This window comes from Jaculus jaculus, chromosome 2 (genome assembly GCF_020740685.1).
Source record: "Jaculus jaculus isolate mJacJac1 chromosome 2, mJacJac1.mat.Y.cur, whole genome shotgun sequence".
Classification (NCBI taxonomy): Eukaryota; Metazoa; Chordata; class Mammalia; order Rodentia; family Dipodidae; genus Jaculus; species Jaculus jaculus.
In genome coordinates this window covers 19,878,726-19,894,153 of record NC_059103.1, presented here as the reverse complement: position 1 = coordinate 19,894,153, position 15,428 = coordinate 19,878,726, and positions in this window count along the sequence as shown.

Genomic DNA, 15,428 nt, shown 5'->3' with positions numbered 1-15,428 from the left:
CTTGGGCTTACATCTGGGTCCTCTATTCTGTTCCACTGATCTACATGTCTGTTTTTGTGCCAGTACCATGCTGTTTTTGTTACTATGGCTCTGTAGTATAGGTTAAAATCAGGTATGGTGATACCACCAGCCTCTTTTTTGTTGCTCAGTATTATTTTAGATATTCGAGGTTTTTTGTGATTCCAAATGAATTTTTGGATTGTTTTTTCTATTTCCATGAAGAAAGCCTTTGGAATTTTGATAGGGATTGCATTAAATGTGTAGATTGCTTTAGGTAAGATTGCCATTTTCACGATATTGATTCTTCCAAGCCAGGAACAAGGGATGTTTCTCCACTTTCTAGTGTCTTCTGCAATTTCTCGCTTGAGTGTTTTAAAGTTCTCATTGTATAGATTCTTTACTTCCTTGGTTAGGTTTATTCCAAGGTATTTTATTTTTTTTGATGCAATTGTGAATGGGAGTGATTCTCTGATTTCATCCTCTGTGTGTTTGTTGTTAGCATATACGAAGGCTACTGATTTCTGTGTATTTATTTTGTATCCTGCTACATTGCTGTAGGTTTTGATCAGCTCTAACAGCTTGCTAGTAGAGTCTTTAGGGTCCTTTATGTATAGAATCATGTCATCTGCAAATAATGATAACTTGATTTCTTCCTTTCCAATTTGTATCCCTTTTATGTGTGTCTCTTGCCTTATTGCTATGGCTAAGACTTCCAAAACTATATTAAATAGAAGTGGAGACAGTGGACACCCTTGTCTTGTTCCTGATTTTAGTGGAAAAGCTTCCAGTTTTTCCCCATTTAGTAATATGTTGGCTGTAGGCTTGTCATAAATAGCCTTTATTATATTGAGATATGTTCCTTCTATTCCCAGTCTCTGTAGGACTTTTATCATGAAGGGATGTTGGATTTTGTCAAATGCTTTCTCTGCATCTAATGAGATGATCATGTGATTTTTGTCCTTCAACCCATTTATGTAATGTATTACATTTATAGATTTGCGTATGTTGAACCATCCCTGCATCTCTGGGATAAAGCCTACTTGGTCAGGGTGAATGATCTTTTTGATATACTCTTGTATTCTGTTTGCCAATATTTTGTTGAGAATTTTTGCATCTATGTTCATGAGGGAGATTGGTCTGTAATTTTCTTTTTTTGTTCTATCTTTGCCTGGTTTTGGTATCAGGGTGATGCTGGCCTCATAGAAGGAGTTTGGTAGGATTCCTTCTTTTTCTATTTCCTGGAAAAGCTTGAGAAGCAATGGTGTTAGCTCTTCCTTAAAAGTCTGGTAAAATTCAGCAGTGAATCCATCCGGGCCTGGGCTTTTTTTAGTTGGGAGATTATTGATAACTGCTCGGATCTCCATGTTTGTTATAGGTGTATTTAAGTGATTAATCTCATTTTGATTTAATTTAGGTAGGTCATATAGATCAAGGAAATCATCCATTTCTTTCAGATTTTCATACTTTGTGGAGTATATGCTTTTATAGTATGTCCCTAAAATTTTTTGAATTTCTCTGGAATCTGTTGTAATGTTACCTTGTTCATCTCTGATTTTATTAATTTGTGTCTCTTCTCTCTTTCTTTTGGTCAGATTTGCTAAGGGTTTATCAATCTTGTTTATCCTTTCAAAGAACCAACTCTTTGTTTCATTAATTCTTTGGATTGTTCTTTTTGTTTCTATTTCATTAATTTCTGCCCTAATCTTTATTATTTCTTCCCGTCTACTACTTTTTGGTTTGCCTTGTTCTTCGTTTTCCAAGGCTTTAAGGCGAAGCATTAGGTCGTTTACTTGCGACCTTTCTAATTTCTTAATAAAGGCACTTAAGGCTATAAATTTACCTCTTAGGACTGCCTTCATTGTGTCCCAGAGATTTTGGTATGTTGTGTTCTCATTATCATTTTACTCTATAAATTTTTTGATTTCCTTTTTGATTTCTTCATTGACCCACTCATCATTTAGTAGTGTATTGTTTAGTTTCCATGCTTTTGTGTATGCTCTATAGCCTTTCTTGCTACTGATTTGTAGTTTAATTCCATTGTGGTCAGATAGAATGCAAGGAATTATTTCAATTTTCCTGAATTTGTTAAGATTTGCTTTGTGTCCTAATATATGGTCTATTTTAGAGAATGTTCCATGTGCTGCTGAAAAGAATGTATATTCTGCAGCCTTTGGATGAAATGTCCTGTATATATCTGTTAGGTCCATTCCTTCTATGACCTCATTTAGTCCAGATGCCTCTCTGTTTATTCTTTCCCTGGATGACCTGTCAATTGATGAGAGTGGGGTGTTAAAGTCACCCACCACCACTGTGTTTGGCGTTATCTGTGACCTTAGTTCTAATAGTGTTTGATGAATTTGGGAGCCCCCATGTTAGGTGCATATATGTTTAGGATTGTAATGTCCTCCTGTTGGAGTGTGCCCTTAATCAATATAAAGTGACCTTCCTTATCTTTTTTGACTAACGTCGGACTAAAGTCTACCCTGTCTGATATTAGGATAGCAACCCCTGCTTGTTTTCTAGGCCCATTTGCTTGAAACACCGTCTTCCAACCTTTCACCCTAAGATAATGTCTATCCTTTGTAGAAAGGTGAGTTTCTTGGAGACAACAAATTGTAGGATCCTGCTTTTTAACCCAGTCTGCAAATCTATGTCTTTCGTTGGGGCATTGAGACCGTTGATATTAAGAGATATTATTGAAAGGTGTGTATTTATGTTTGCCATTTGTGTGTGTGTGTGTGTGTGTATGTTACTTGTTCTACCTGTGCTGTCTTCTGTTAACTGGTATTTGAGTATAGCTGGTTTTTTCTAGGTTCCTTATATGTGTGCTTTTCCTTTTGTTCAGCATGGAGGATTCTATCAAGTATTTTCTGTAGAGCTGGTTTTGTCTTCAGATACTCCTTTAACCTGCTTTTGTCATGGAATGTCTTTATTTCTCCATCTATTTGGATGGATAACTTTGCAGGATAAAGTAACCTTGGTTGACAGTTGTTATCTTTCAGAACTTGGAATATATCACTCCAAGCCCTTCTGGCTTTAAAAGTTTGTGTTGAATAATCTGCTGTAATCCTGATGGGCTTGCTTTTGTAGGTAACTTGATTTTTCTCTCTAACTGCTTTCAATATTTTTTCTTTGGTTTGTGTGTTTGGAAGTTTGAGTATAATGTGGCGAGGAGAGTTTCTTTCTGGGTTTTGTCTGGCTGGGGTTCTAAAGGCTTCCTGTATCTGTATTGGCACCTCTTTCCCAATTTGGGGAAAATTTTCCTCTATGATTTTGTTGAAGATGCCTACTATGCCTCTGGAGTGGAGTTCTTCTCCTTCTACTATGCCCTGAATTCTTATATTGGATCTTTTCATAGCGTCCCGAATATCTTGAAATTCCCACTCATACTTTTCTATAAGTTTGTCTTTCTCTTTGTTGGACTGCATTAGGTCTGCCACCTGATCTTCTAGCTTAGATATTCTGTCCTCTCCCTCATCCATCCTACTGGTGAGATTTTCTACAGAGTTTTTTATTTCATTAACTGTGTTCTTCATTGCTAGTAATTCTGACTGGTTTTTCTTTATTATTTCTATTTCCCTATTTATGTCTTGTATTGCCTTCTTTATTTCATTAAATTGGTGTCCTGCCTCTTCTTTGATTCCTTTGATTTCCTCTTTGATTTCCTCTTTGATTTCTTCTTTGATTGTTTTCATGTGTTCTTTGACCTCTTTGAACATATTTATAATTATTCTTTTGAACTCTTTCTCAGGCATTTCCTCTAACTCTTTCTCACTGGAGGACATTTCTGATGCATTAATACTTTTAGGTGGATTTATATCGTCTTGCTTTTTAGTGTTTCTTGTGTTATAATGTATATATTTTTTGCATCTTGGATTAAGTTAATGCTTGGATTTTCTAGCTAGCTGTGTATTCTTAGCTGTATCAATTGATTTGATGTAATATATTTTCAGGGTAGGACCTTAAGGTATTAGGTGTGGCTCTTAAGACTCTCAGAGTATCTACAAAGATGTTCTTAGGGGTTGAGTTTCCCTGCTATAGGAGTATTCAAGCAGGCTGAGTGGAATAAAATACTAGTAGATTCTAAAATTTAACTAAACACTGTACATATTCAATCAAAAACAGCCCCGAGTATGTATGCAAGAGTAGTTATTATAATGACCAGATCCTCTATCAACAAAGAGGTTTAGATTTCTGGTCTGTTGAGGTATCCAAGTCAGCTTGTGACCAAGTGAGACCCTTCCCTGGTGCAATCCCAGTTACCTTGGGTGATTGTGGTCTCAGTCAAGTTGCTGCCTGGGTCGTCGGGCTGCTGTTCTGATTTCTGGAGCTGGGCACTTGCTTTTCCTACGGGGCAAACTGAGCCGCTGCTGCTGCCTCTGCTGCTGTTGTAGCTGCCACCACCGGAGCCACCACCACTGCTGAAGCTGCCGCCCGTGACCACCGCCGCTGCTCCCCCCGAAGCCGCTGCTGCGGGATCTGCCGCTGCTGCCGCTCCTGGGTCCGCTGCTGCTGGGGCCGCTGGTACCGGTGCTGGAGCCGCTGAAGTTGCTGCCGAAGTCTGCTCCTGCTTGGGTCCTGCTGTCAGCCCAAGTTGGCGTGGCCGGGTCCCGGGCCGCTGCTGTGTTCGCTGGAGCTGGGTTCAGGTGGTGGGGGAGGGGAGGGAGCCGCGGCTGCTCTGGTTGTATCGCTGTTCCACGTGTGCTTCTACCTCGCGGTCTGCTCTTCCCTCCGTTGCTCGCTGCCGCTCTCCCCTCACGTTTCCCGAGTTGCGGAGAGCGCGGTGTGAGGGGAAAATCCCGCACCTGGCTTGTCCTGCGGCTCGAGCCGAGAGTCCGGTGGCTTTTTGCCGCTCCGTGGCTGCGGCGGGTGGCCGAGCCGCCCCGGAGCCGCTGTTCCCGCCTGTGCAGGCTCTGGATGCTCTGGAACTCTTCTACTTCTCCGCTGCCGCCTCAATTTCCTATACACCTCACTTTTTAGTAAAAGTGTGTATTTTGCTGAGTTTTTTTGGTCTTTTTCCCCCCTAGGCTGCTTTGGCGTGGTACCTACGCCGCCATCTTAACCGGAAGTCCACTATTTAATTTTTTGAGTTGTTTGTATATCCTAGATGTTAAATCTCTATCAGATGTATAACTGGCAAAGATTTTTTCCCATTCTGTAGGTTGCCTCTTTGCTTTATTCAGTGTCCTTTGCTATACAAAATCTGCGTAACTTCGTGAGGTCGTAGTACTTAATCTGTGTTTTTATTGCCTGAGCAATTGGGGTTATATTCAGAAAGTCTTTGCCAAGATCAATGTGGCCAAGGATTTCTCCTACTTTTTCCTCTAGCAGTTTCAGAGTTTCAGGTCTGATGTTAAGGTCTTTGATCTATTTAGACTTAATTCTTGTGCATGGAGAGAGACAAGAATCTGTTTTCATCATTCTACAGATACATATCCAGTTTTCCCAGCACCATTTACTAAAGAGGCTGTCTTTTCTCCAATGAGTATTTTTGGAATTTTTTTTTTTTTTTTTTAAAGGCGTGCGCCACCACGCCCGGCTTAAACACCCAGCCTTTTTTTTTTTTAAATTTATTTATTTATTTATTTATTTGAGAGCGACAGACACAGAGAGAAAGACAGATAGAGGGAGAGAGAGAGAATGGGTGCGCCAGGGCTTCCAGCCTCTGCAAACGAACTCCAGACACGTGCGCCCCCTTGTGCATCTGGCTAACGTGGGACCTGGGGAACCGAGCCTTGAACCGGGGTCCTTAGGCTTCACAGGCAAACGCTTAACCGCTAAGCCAGCTCTCCAGCCCTATTTTTGGAATTTTTATTGAATATCAGGTGGCTATAGCTACTTGGGCTTACATCTGGATCCTCTGTTCTGTTCCATTGATCTATATGTCTGCTTTTCTGCCAGTACCATGCTGGTTTTGTTACTATGGCTCTGTAGTATAGGTTAAAATCAGGTTTGGTGATACCACCAGTCTTATTTTTGTTGCTCAGTATTCTAGAAATTCGAGATTTTTTTGTGATTCCAAATGAATTTTTGGGTTGTTTTTTTCTAATTCCGTGAAGAATGCTGTTGGAATTTTGATAGGGATTACATTAGAAGTGTAGATTGTTTTTGGTAAGATTGCTATTTTCACAATATTGATTCTTCTGATCCAGGAACAACGGTTTTCCCATTTCTTAGTGTCTTCTGCAGTTTCTCACTTGAGAGTTTTATTTTCATTGTAGAGATCCTTAACTTCCTTGGTGATATATATATTCCAAGGTCCTTTATTTTTCTTGATGCAGTTGTGAATGGGAGTGTTTCTCTGATTTCATCCTCTGCGTGTTTGTTGTTAGCATATAGGAAGGCTACTAATGTCTGTGTATTTAGTTTGTATCCTGCCACATGGCTATAGGTATTTATCAGCTCTAACAGTTTACTGGTAGAATCTTTAGGACCCTTTATATATAGAATCATCATCTGCAAATAATGATAACTTGATCTCTTCCTTTCCAATTTGTATCCCTTTTATGTGTGTCTCTTGCCTTATTGCTATGGCTAAGACTTCCAGTACTATATTAAATAAAAGTGGGGACAGTTGGGCACCCTTGTCTTCTTCCTGATTTTAATGGAAAATCTTCCAGTTTTTCCCCATTTAGTAATATGTTGGCTGTTGGCTTATCACAAATAGCCTTTATTATATTGAGATATGTTCCTTCTATTCCCAGTCTCTGTAGGACTTTATCATGAAGGGATGTTGGATTTTGTCAAATGCTTTTCCTGCATCTAATGAGATCATGTGATTTTTGTCCTTCAGACCACTTATACAATGTATTACATTTATCGATTTGTGTATGTTGAAATATCCCTGCATCTCTGGGATAAAGCCTACTTGGTTGGGGTGAATGATCTTTCTGATATATTCATGTATTCTGTTTGCCAATATTTTGTTGAGAATTTTTGTATCTGTGTTCATGAGGGAGGTTGATCTTGTAATTTTCCTTTTTTGTTCAATCTTTGCCTGGTTTTGGTATCAGGCTGATGCTGGCTTTGTAGGAGTTTGGTAGGATTCCTTCTTTTTCTATTTTATGGAAAAGCTTAAGAAGCAATGGTGTTAGTTCTTCCCTGAAGGTCTGGTAAAACTCAGCAGTGAATCCATCTGGGCCTGGACTTTTTTTAGTTGGGAGATTTTTGATAACTGCTTGGATCTCCATACTTATTATAGGTCTATCTAAGTGATTAATCTCATCTTGATTTAATTTAGGTCGGTCATATAAATAAGGAAATCATCCATTTCTTTCAGATTTTCATACTTAGTGGAGTATATGCTTTTATAGTATGTCCCTATGATATTTTGAATTTCTCTGGTATCTGTTGTGATGTTACCTTTTTCATCTCTAATTTTATTAATTTGTGTCTCTTCTCTCTTTTGGTCAGATTTGTTAAGGGTTTATCAATCTTGTTTATCCTTTCAAAGAACCAACTCTTTGTTTCATTGATTCTTTGGATTGTTTTTTGTTGTTGTTGTTTTTATTTCATTTATTTCTGCCCTAATCTTTATTATTTCTTCCCGCCTACTGATTTTTGGTTTGTCTTGTTCTTTTCCAAGTCTTTAAGGTAAAGCAGTAGGTCGTTTACTTGCAACTTTATAATTTCTTAGTATAGGCACTTAAAGCTATAAATTTACCTCTTAGGACTGCCTTCATTGTGTCCCAGAGATTTTGGTATGTTGTGTTCTCATTATCATTTGACTCCATGAATTTTTTGATTTCCTTCTTGATTTCTTCATTGACCCGTTCATCATTTAGTAGTGTATTGTTTAGTTTCCATGATTTTGTGTATGCTCTATAGCCTTTCTTGCTATTGATTTGTAGTTTAATTCCATTGTGGTCAGATAGAATGCAAGGGATTATTTCAATTTTCCTGAATTTGTTAAGATTTGCTTTGTGTCCTAATATATGGTCTATTTTAGAGAATGTTCCATGTGCTGCTGAAAAGAATGTATATTCCGCAGCATGTGGATGAAATGTCCTGTATATATCTTTTAGGACCATTCCTCCTATGACCTCATTTAGTCCAGATCCCTCTCTGTTTATTTTTTCCTGGGATGACCTGTCAATGGAGAGTGGCGTGTTGAAGTCACCCACTACCATTGTGTTTGGTGTTATCTATGACTTTAGTTCTAATAGCATATGTTTGATGAAGTTGGAAACCCCCATGTTAGGTGCATATATGCTTAGGATTACAATGTCCTGTTGGAGTGTGCCTTTAATCAATATAAAGTGACCTTCCTTATGTTTCTTAACTGATGTTGGACTGTAGTCTACCTTGTCAGATATTAGGATAGCAACCCCTGCTTGTTTTCTAGGCCCATTTGCTTGAAACACCATTTTCCAACCTTTCACCCTAAGATGGTGTCCATCCTTTGTAGAAAGGTGAGTTTCTTGGAGGCAGCAAATTGAAGGATCCTGCTTTTTAACCTAGTCTGCAAACCTATGTCTTTTGGTTGGGGCATTGAGGCCATTATATTAACAGAGATTATTGAAAGGCGTGTATTTATTTTTGCCATTTTTTTTAAGTCTTCTGGTTTTACCTTTGTTCTTTTGTGTTAACTAGTATTTGAGTATTGCTTGTTTTTTTCCAGGTTCCTTATATGTGTGCTTTTCTTTCTCTTCAGCATGGAGGATACTTTTAATATTTTCTGTAGAGCTGGTTTTGTCTTCAAATACTCCTTTAGTGTGCTCTTGTTGTGGAATGTCCTCATTTCTCTGTCCATTTGAATGGACAGCTTTGCAGGATAAAGTAACCTTGGTTAACAGTTGTTACTTTTCAGAACTTGGAATATACTTCTGGCTTTTAAAGTTTATATTGAGTAATCTGCTATGATCCTGATTGGCTTGTCTTTGTAGGGAACTTGATTTTTCTCTCTTAATTGCTTTCAGTATTTTTTCTTTGGTTTGTATGTTTGGTAGTTTAATTATAATATGGTGAGGAGAGGTTCTTTCCAGGTTTTGTCTGGTTGGTGTTCTGAAGGATTCCTGTATCTGCATTGGCATCTCTTTCGCAATTTTGGGGATGTTTTCTTCTGTGATTTTGTTGAAAACACCTACTATGCCTTGGGAGTGAAATTCTCCTTCTGCTATACCCTGAATTCTTATGTTTGATCTTCTCATAGTGTCCCGGATATCTTGAAATTCCCATTCATACTTTCCTATTAGTTTGTCTTTCTCTTTGTTGGACTGCATTAGATCGTCCACCTGGTCTTCTTGTTTAGATATTCTGTCCTCTCCTTCATCCATTCTACTGGTGAGTTTTCTACAGAGTTTTTTATTTCACTGGCTGTGTTTTTCATTGCTAGTAATTCTGACTGTTTTTTTATTATTTCTATTTACTTATTTATGTCTCGTATTGACCTCTTTATTTCATTAAATTGGTTTCTTGTGTCTTCTTTGATCCCTTTGATATCCTCTTTTATTTCATTGATTCCCTCTTTGACTTCTTTGAACATATTTATATTCCTTTTGAAATCTTTCTCAGGCATTTCCTCTAACTTATCTCACCGGAGGTCATTTTTGATGCATTAATACTTTTTGGTGGATTTATATTGTCTTGATTTTTGGTGTTTCTTCTGTTATAATGTATATATTTTTGCATCTTGGATTAATTTAATGCTTTGATTTTCTAGTTATCTGCAGTATTATTAGATGTATCAATCAATCTGATGTTATGTATCTTCACAGTAGGAGCTTAACGTGCTACATGTGGCTTTTAAGACTCTTGGAGTATCTATAACAGTGACCCTAGGTGTTGGGTTTACCAGGTATGAGAGTATTCAAAAGAGCTGAGTGGAACAAAGTACAGGCAGATTCTAAAATTGAACTAAACAATGTAGACATTCAATGAAAAAAAAAAAGCACAGAGTATTTATGCAAGTGTAGGTATTGTGATAACCAGATCCTCTAACAAAGTCACTGTACCTTAGGGTGTGTGGTGCCCCACACCCTTTAATCCTGTCACCTAGTAGGTTAAGATTTCTGGTCTGTTGAGTGTTCCAAGTCAGCTTGTGATCAAGTGAGAACCTTCCCTAATGTACAACAGATGAGGAAACAAAGCCACTGTAAACTAGAAGCAACAAATAACAAGCCCAAAATACAGCTTACTTAAGAATGGCAAATCTGGGCTGGAGAGATGGCTTAGCGGTTAAGCGCTTGCCTGTGAAGCCTAAGGACCCCAGTTCGAGGCTCGGCTCCCCAGGACCCACATTAGCCAGATGCACAAGGGGGCGCACGTGTCTGGAGTTCCTTTGCAATGGCTGGAAGCCCTGCCATGCCCATTCTCTCTGTCTCACTCTCTGCCTCTTTCTCTCTCTGTCTGTCACTGTCAAGTAAATAAATAAAAATAAACATTTTAAAAAAAAAAAGAATGGCAAATCTGACCATCAGATTTGACATATAATTTATCCTGATACGGAAGGTGCAATTAGCACTTCTGGTTCAGGTCTATTTACCAGGCTCCCGCTTGGGTCCCTCTTTGGTGCACTGTGGGTTCAAGTAGGCTGGCTGGGTCGTTGGATCGCTGTCCTGGTCGCTGGTGCTGGGTGCTGTGAGCTCCCTTCCCCTGGTCTCTGGTGCTTGCTGCCACTTGTGCTGGCGGTGGTGGAGGGAAGGCTGTGGATGGTGCCTCTAGTTCTCCTTCTGGTCCATGTTATCCTCTACTTCGTGATCTGCTCCTCCGTTGTTTGCTGCGGTTCTGCCTTCACGTTTCTTGAGTTGGGGAAGAACTCTGGTGTGAGTGGAAAATCCCCTCACCTGGCTTTTCCTGTGGCTCAAGCTGAGCCTTGCAGCTGTGACCCTGTGGACCTGGTGCTGCCGCTGCTGGAGCCGCTTCTGTCTGCCTGTGTGGACTCTGGATGCTTGGGATCTCTCCTACTTCTCTGCTGCCATTGGTAATTTCTTATAAACCTTACTTTTTAGTAGAAGAGTGTATTTTGCTTTTTTTTTTGTTTTTGTTGTTGTTTTGGCTTTTTCTCCCCTAGGCTGCTTTGGTGTGGCTCCTACGCCCCCATCATAACCAGAAGACCTCATATGTTTTTTTTTATTGTTCATATTTTGCTTTCTTCCGTCCCTTCCTTTCTCTCATTTCTTTCTTGTCTCCCCTTCCCTTCTCTCTCTCTGTTTTGAAAACAAGAGATTTAACCAATGTATCACATTGGGAAAAACACATGAAGGGGTCCAGTGATCTCCAAGTCCATATTCAGGGTACTGATTTGAAGTTCTGGTTTATGTAGCGAGAACCCTGGAACCTGCATTCATAATTAAGCAGTCTGTGGCCAAGGTGAGGCTTTGCTTGATCATTCCTCAGCTTGTGTTCTACACAGCGGCCCAGGACGTCTTTGTCTCTGGCATCACTTGAGTGAATCCATCTGTTTCATACAAGATGATCACATCTGGGACTGGGGAGATGGCTCAGTGGTTAAAGCACTTGCCTGAAAAACCTAATGACCCATGTTCAATTCCCCAATACTCACACAAAGCCAGATGCACAAAGTGTTGCATATATCCGGAGTTCTTTTGCAGTGGCTGGATGTCCTGGCACACTCATTCTCTGTCTACTTGTAAATAAATAAAAATATTTTGTTTTAAAAAACTTGATTACATCTGTTCCAGAATGCCACCTTGCCATCACGGATAATCAGCCTTACTGAGTGAGGGGTGATCCGTCCTCTGAAGCTTTGCCTTTCCAGGGCTCCCAGGTGGCTGGAGGTTTAGGACAATGACACCTCTGTGCCTTTGGTCTTGTGCCACCCACATGGAATCTGATTTTTATAAAAGCAGTCTCTAGCAACGCGTGGTGGCGCATGCCTTTAATCCCAACACTTGGGAGGCAGAGCTACAAGGATCACCATGAGTTGGAGGCCACCCTGAGACTACAGAGAGTGAGACCCTACCTTGAAAAACCAAAAAAAAAAAGAAAAGAAAAAAGAAAAAGAAAAAAGTTTCTGAGTACCTATGTAGCCTTTAAATCCTTCACACTTTGCTGGACATAAACAACGGCATAGTCAGGAGGGGAAGGTCTCTGGTGGAGGTTCTTTGGATTGAAGTGTAAAGGTATGCCTGTTCCTCAGGATTTGCTCCCCCTCTTCTCCTCACCGAAAGCCATGCTGGTACCAGGGACCAGCAAAGTTCCAAGATGAGGAATCTGTGCGTGTCAGAGAGGAGGAGGAGGAGGCAGCAGCACACTGATTTCTGCTCTGGATGGGGAGAGCTGAGAGACATGAGTAGTCTATCTGGGTTTAAGCGCTATCAGATCCTGTCTACTGCCGGGAGGGAGCTTTAGAAAGGGAGTGATCTGGTTTGGAGAAATAGCTTAATGGTTAAGGTGCTTGCCTGCGAAGCCTAAGGACCCATGTTTGACTTTCCAGATCCCATGTAAGCCGGATGCACAGAGGTGACGCAGGCACAAGGTCGCACGTGCCTCCTAGGTGACGCAAGCGTCTGGGGTTTGATTGCAGTGGCTGTGGCCATGGTGTGCCAATTCTCTTTCTCTCTCTCTCTGTCTCTCTCTGTTTCTCTCTTGTTCTCTCTAAAATTAAAAAAAAAAAAAAAAAAAAGAGTGTGGGGGGTGATCTATAACTTCAGTCCCCATAGTAACCCGAGGTGGTAGGGCTCTGCCAGCCACCACACCCTCCACAGCTTGAGCTTCCTGCCTAAATTTCTCAGCAGGTCCATGTCTATGATTGCCACCCGGACACAATGGCAAGGTGTTACCAGCCCCCCTGACACTTGTGATTGCTCCTTGTTTACTGTCAGAGCAATGGAGTCTCAAATAGGCCCCACCTCAAGAGAGCCCTTGGCTGTAGCACTCTGAGATAGGTGGTGTCTCCAGTAATTGTCTATTCCATGGGAGGAGTCATTGCCCCACAAACCCCTGCACTGGGTGTACAGCTGGCAAGGACTGTGGGGTTTCCAAGGCCAAGGCTGCCAATCTACGGTCATCACTACCTACTTTGACTCCCACTGGAGCGCTGTGGTTGGAGGTGTGCGTACATCCTTCCCTACTTTTCTCTGCCTCCCCTTTGTTTCCCTGTGTTTGTTAACTGTCCAGTCCCCTTGATGCCTGGAGCACTGAGCTTGGAGCTGTTTCTCCTTTGTTAGACTCTTCCACAGTCACTCAGAGGAAACTTCTGCCATCTTACTAGGGAATCTAGGATGCTTATGCTTTAAGATGACAGAGATTATTAAACAGAGGACATTAATGCAATCCACATGTTTTCCATCAATGGCTTAGCGGCTAAGTTGCTTGCCTGTGAAGCCAAACAACCCAGGTGTGATTCCCCAGTGCCCAAGAAAGCCAGATGCACAAAGTGGCACATTTGTCTGTAGTTCATTTGCAGCAGCTAAAGGCCCTGGCGTGCCCATTCTGTTTGCCTCTCTCTCAAGTAAATAAATTTAAAAATATTAAAAAAAAAAATTCAATGCAGGGCTGGAGAAATGTCTTAGCAGTTAAGGTGCTTGCCTGCAAAGTCAAAGGACCATGGTTCAATTCCCCTGGACCCACATAAGCCAGATGTGCAAGGTGATACATGTATCTGGAGTTTGTTTGCAGTGGCTGGAGGCCCTAGTGTGCCCATTCTCTCATTCTTTCTATGTGTCCCTCTCTTTCTCTCTTTTTTTTTTTTAAAGTTTTTTTTTTTTAAATTATTTATTTATTTGAGAGTGACAGACACAGAGAGAAAGACAGATAGAGGGAGAGAGAGAGAATGGGCGCGCCAGGGCTTCCAGCCTCTGCAAACGAACTCCAGACGCATGTGCCCCCTTGTGCATCTGGCTAATGTGGGACCTGAGGAACCGAGCCTCGAACCGGGGTCCTTAGGCTTCACAGGCAAGCGCTTAACCGCTAAGCCATCTCTCCAGCCCCCTCTCTTTCTCTTGAATAAATAAATCAATAAATAATATTTTAAAAAAATCAGTGCAATATTTCTTCAGTAAGAAATTGGTAGCTGGGCATGGTGGTGCATGTCTTCAGTACCACCAGCACTTGGGAGGCAGAGGTAGGAGGCTCCCTGTTGAGTTCAAGGCCACCTTTAGACTACATAGTGAATTCCAAGTCAGCTTTGGACTTGAGTTGTAAAGTGAGCAAATGTTATATGTTTCTCTACATTTCTTTATACTTGGCTTAGAGGAAAAATAGAAGTCACTTCCTTTAGGAGCTCATAAAAGAACTTGTTTAAGCAGATGGGGATGGTAGATAAACAGGAGGCTCTGCGGGTCCAAATAGCATTACCGGGTGCCTGCAATGTTGAGCAAACTCCTCAAGGGCAGATAAGCAGGAGACTCCTGGTCTACCTCACAACCCCAGAGGCTTCCTGTAACTGACCAACAGACCTGTTTACAGGTTCCTTTTTTTTTTTCTTTCTTTCTTCCCTATCATCTTCTAGGATGCACTGAATTCTCCACTTTGTTTAAAATTACTTTTATGGCTGCAACTGTCACATGTGAATTGTGATTTATGGCTTAACTCCCATCCTGGTTTTTTTTTTTTTTTTCTCTTTTTCTATAAACATCATGTGGTTATTTCCAATAAAAGCTGACACTCTGAACCCTTCGGGGCTGCACTGTAAGATTCCGACCTCTGGGGTGAAGACCTGATATACCAGACTTCTTTTTTTTCTTTCTTTTTTTACTCAATAAAACTTTGCCTCACATTTCATGAGTTGATGGTCTTGCATGACACCAGACCCCATAACAAGTGAAACCCTACCTTGAAAAACACAAACAAAAAAAGACACTGGTAAACTGAATTATTTTTTAAAATACTGCTTTAGAAGAGGTTTTTTATTGCCACAAGAAAGCTCATATATGAGAAAGTAAAGTTGTAACTAATCTTATCTTAGCTTTGACAGCTTTTAAAGCAGCAGGAAAACCCATATCTGGAAGATTCACTGTTGGGCTTTTCTTCTTTGATCATTTGATACTTTAAAGTTTTCCAAAATGAACATATGATGTTTTCACTGTAAGCAAAAAATGAAGGTTAACACAAACCCCACATGCATGCACACACACAAAGCCCTTGTTTGAGAAACTTTCAAACGTTCCAAAAGGAGGCAAGCTTCCTGCTATGGTGCAGCTATGGTGCGGCTATGGTGCCTCTCCATGGGCTCATGTGCGGGATGGAGGCTTGGCCCCAGTGTGGTCCTGTGGAGAGGTGGTAGGCCCAGATCATCTCAAACCAATTTGATACTGGCTTTGTGATCCTAAAGGATGGCAAGACTTATTGGGAAGGTGTCCTTCGTGCTGGGGTGATTCAGGGGAGCTGTTTTGGAGACATGGTGGAGGCAAACCCTGAAGCTGAGTGGCAGGAGATGACTGAGGTGGGGATGCTGGAAGAGACCCCTGCCTTTCCGTGGCAGGACACAAATGGGGAATCTTGCTGCCTGTTAGTCACCCAGTTCA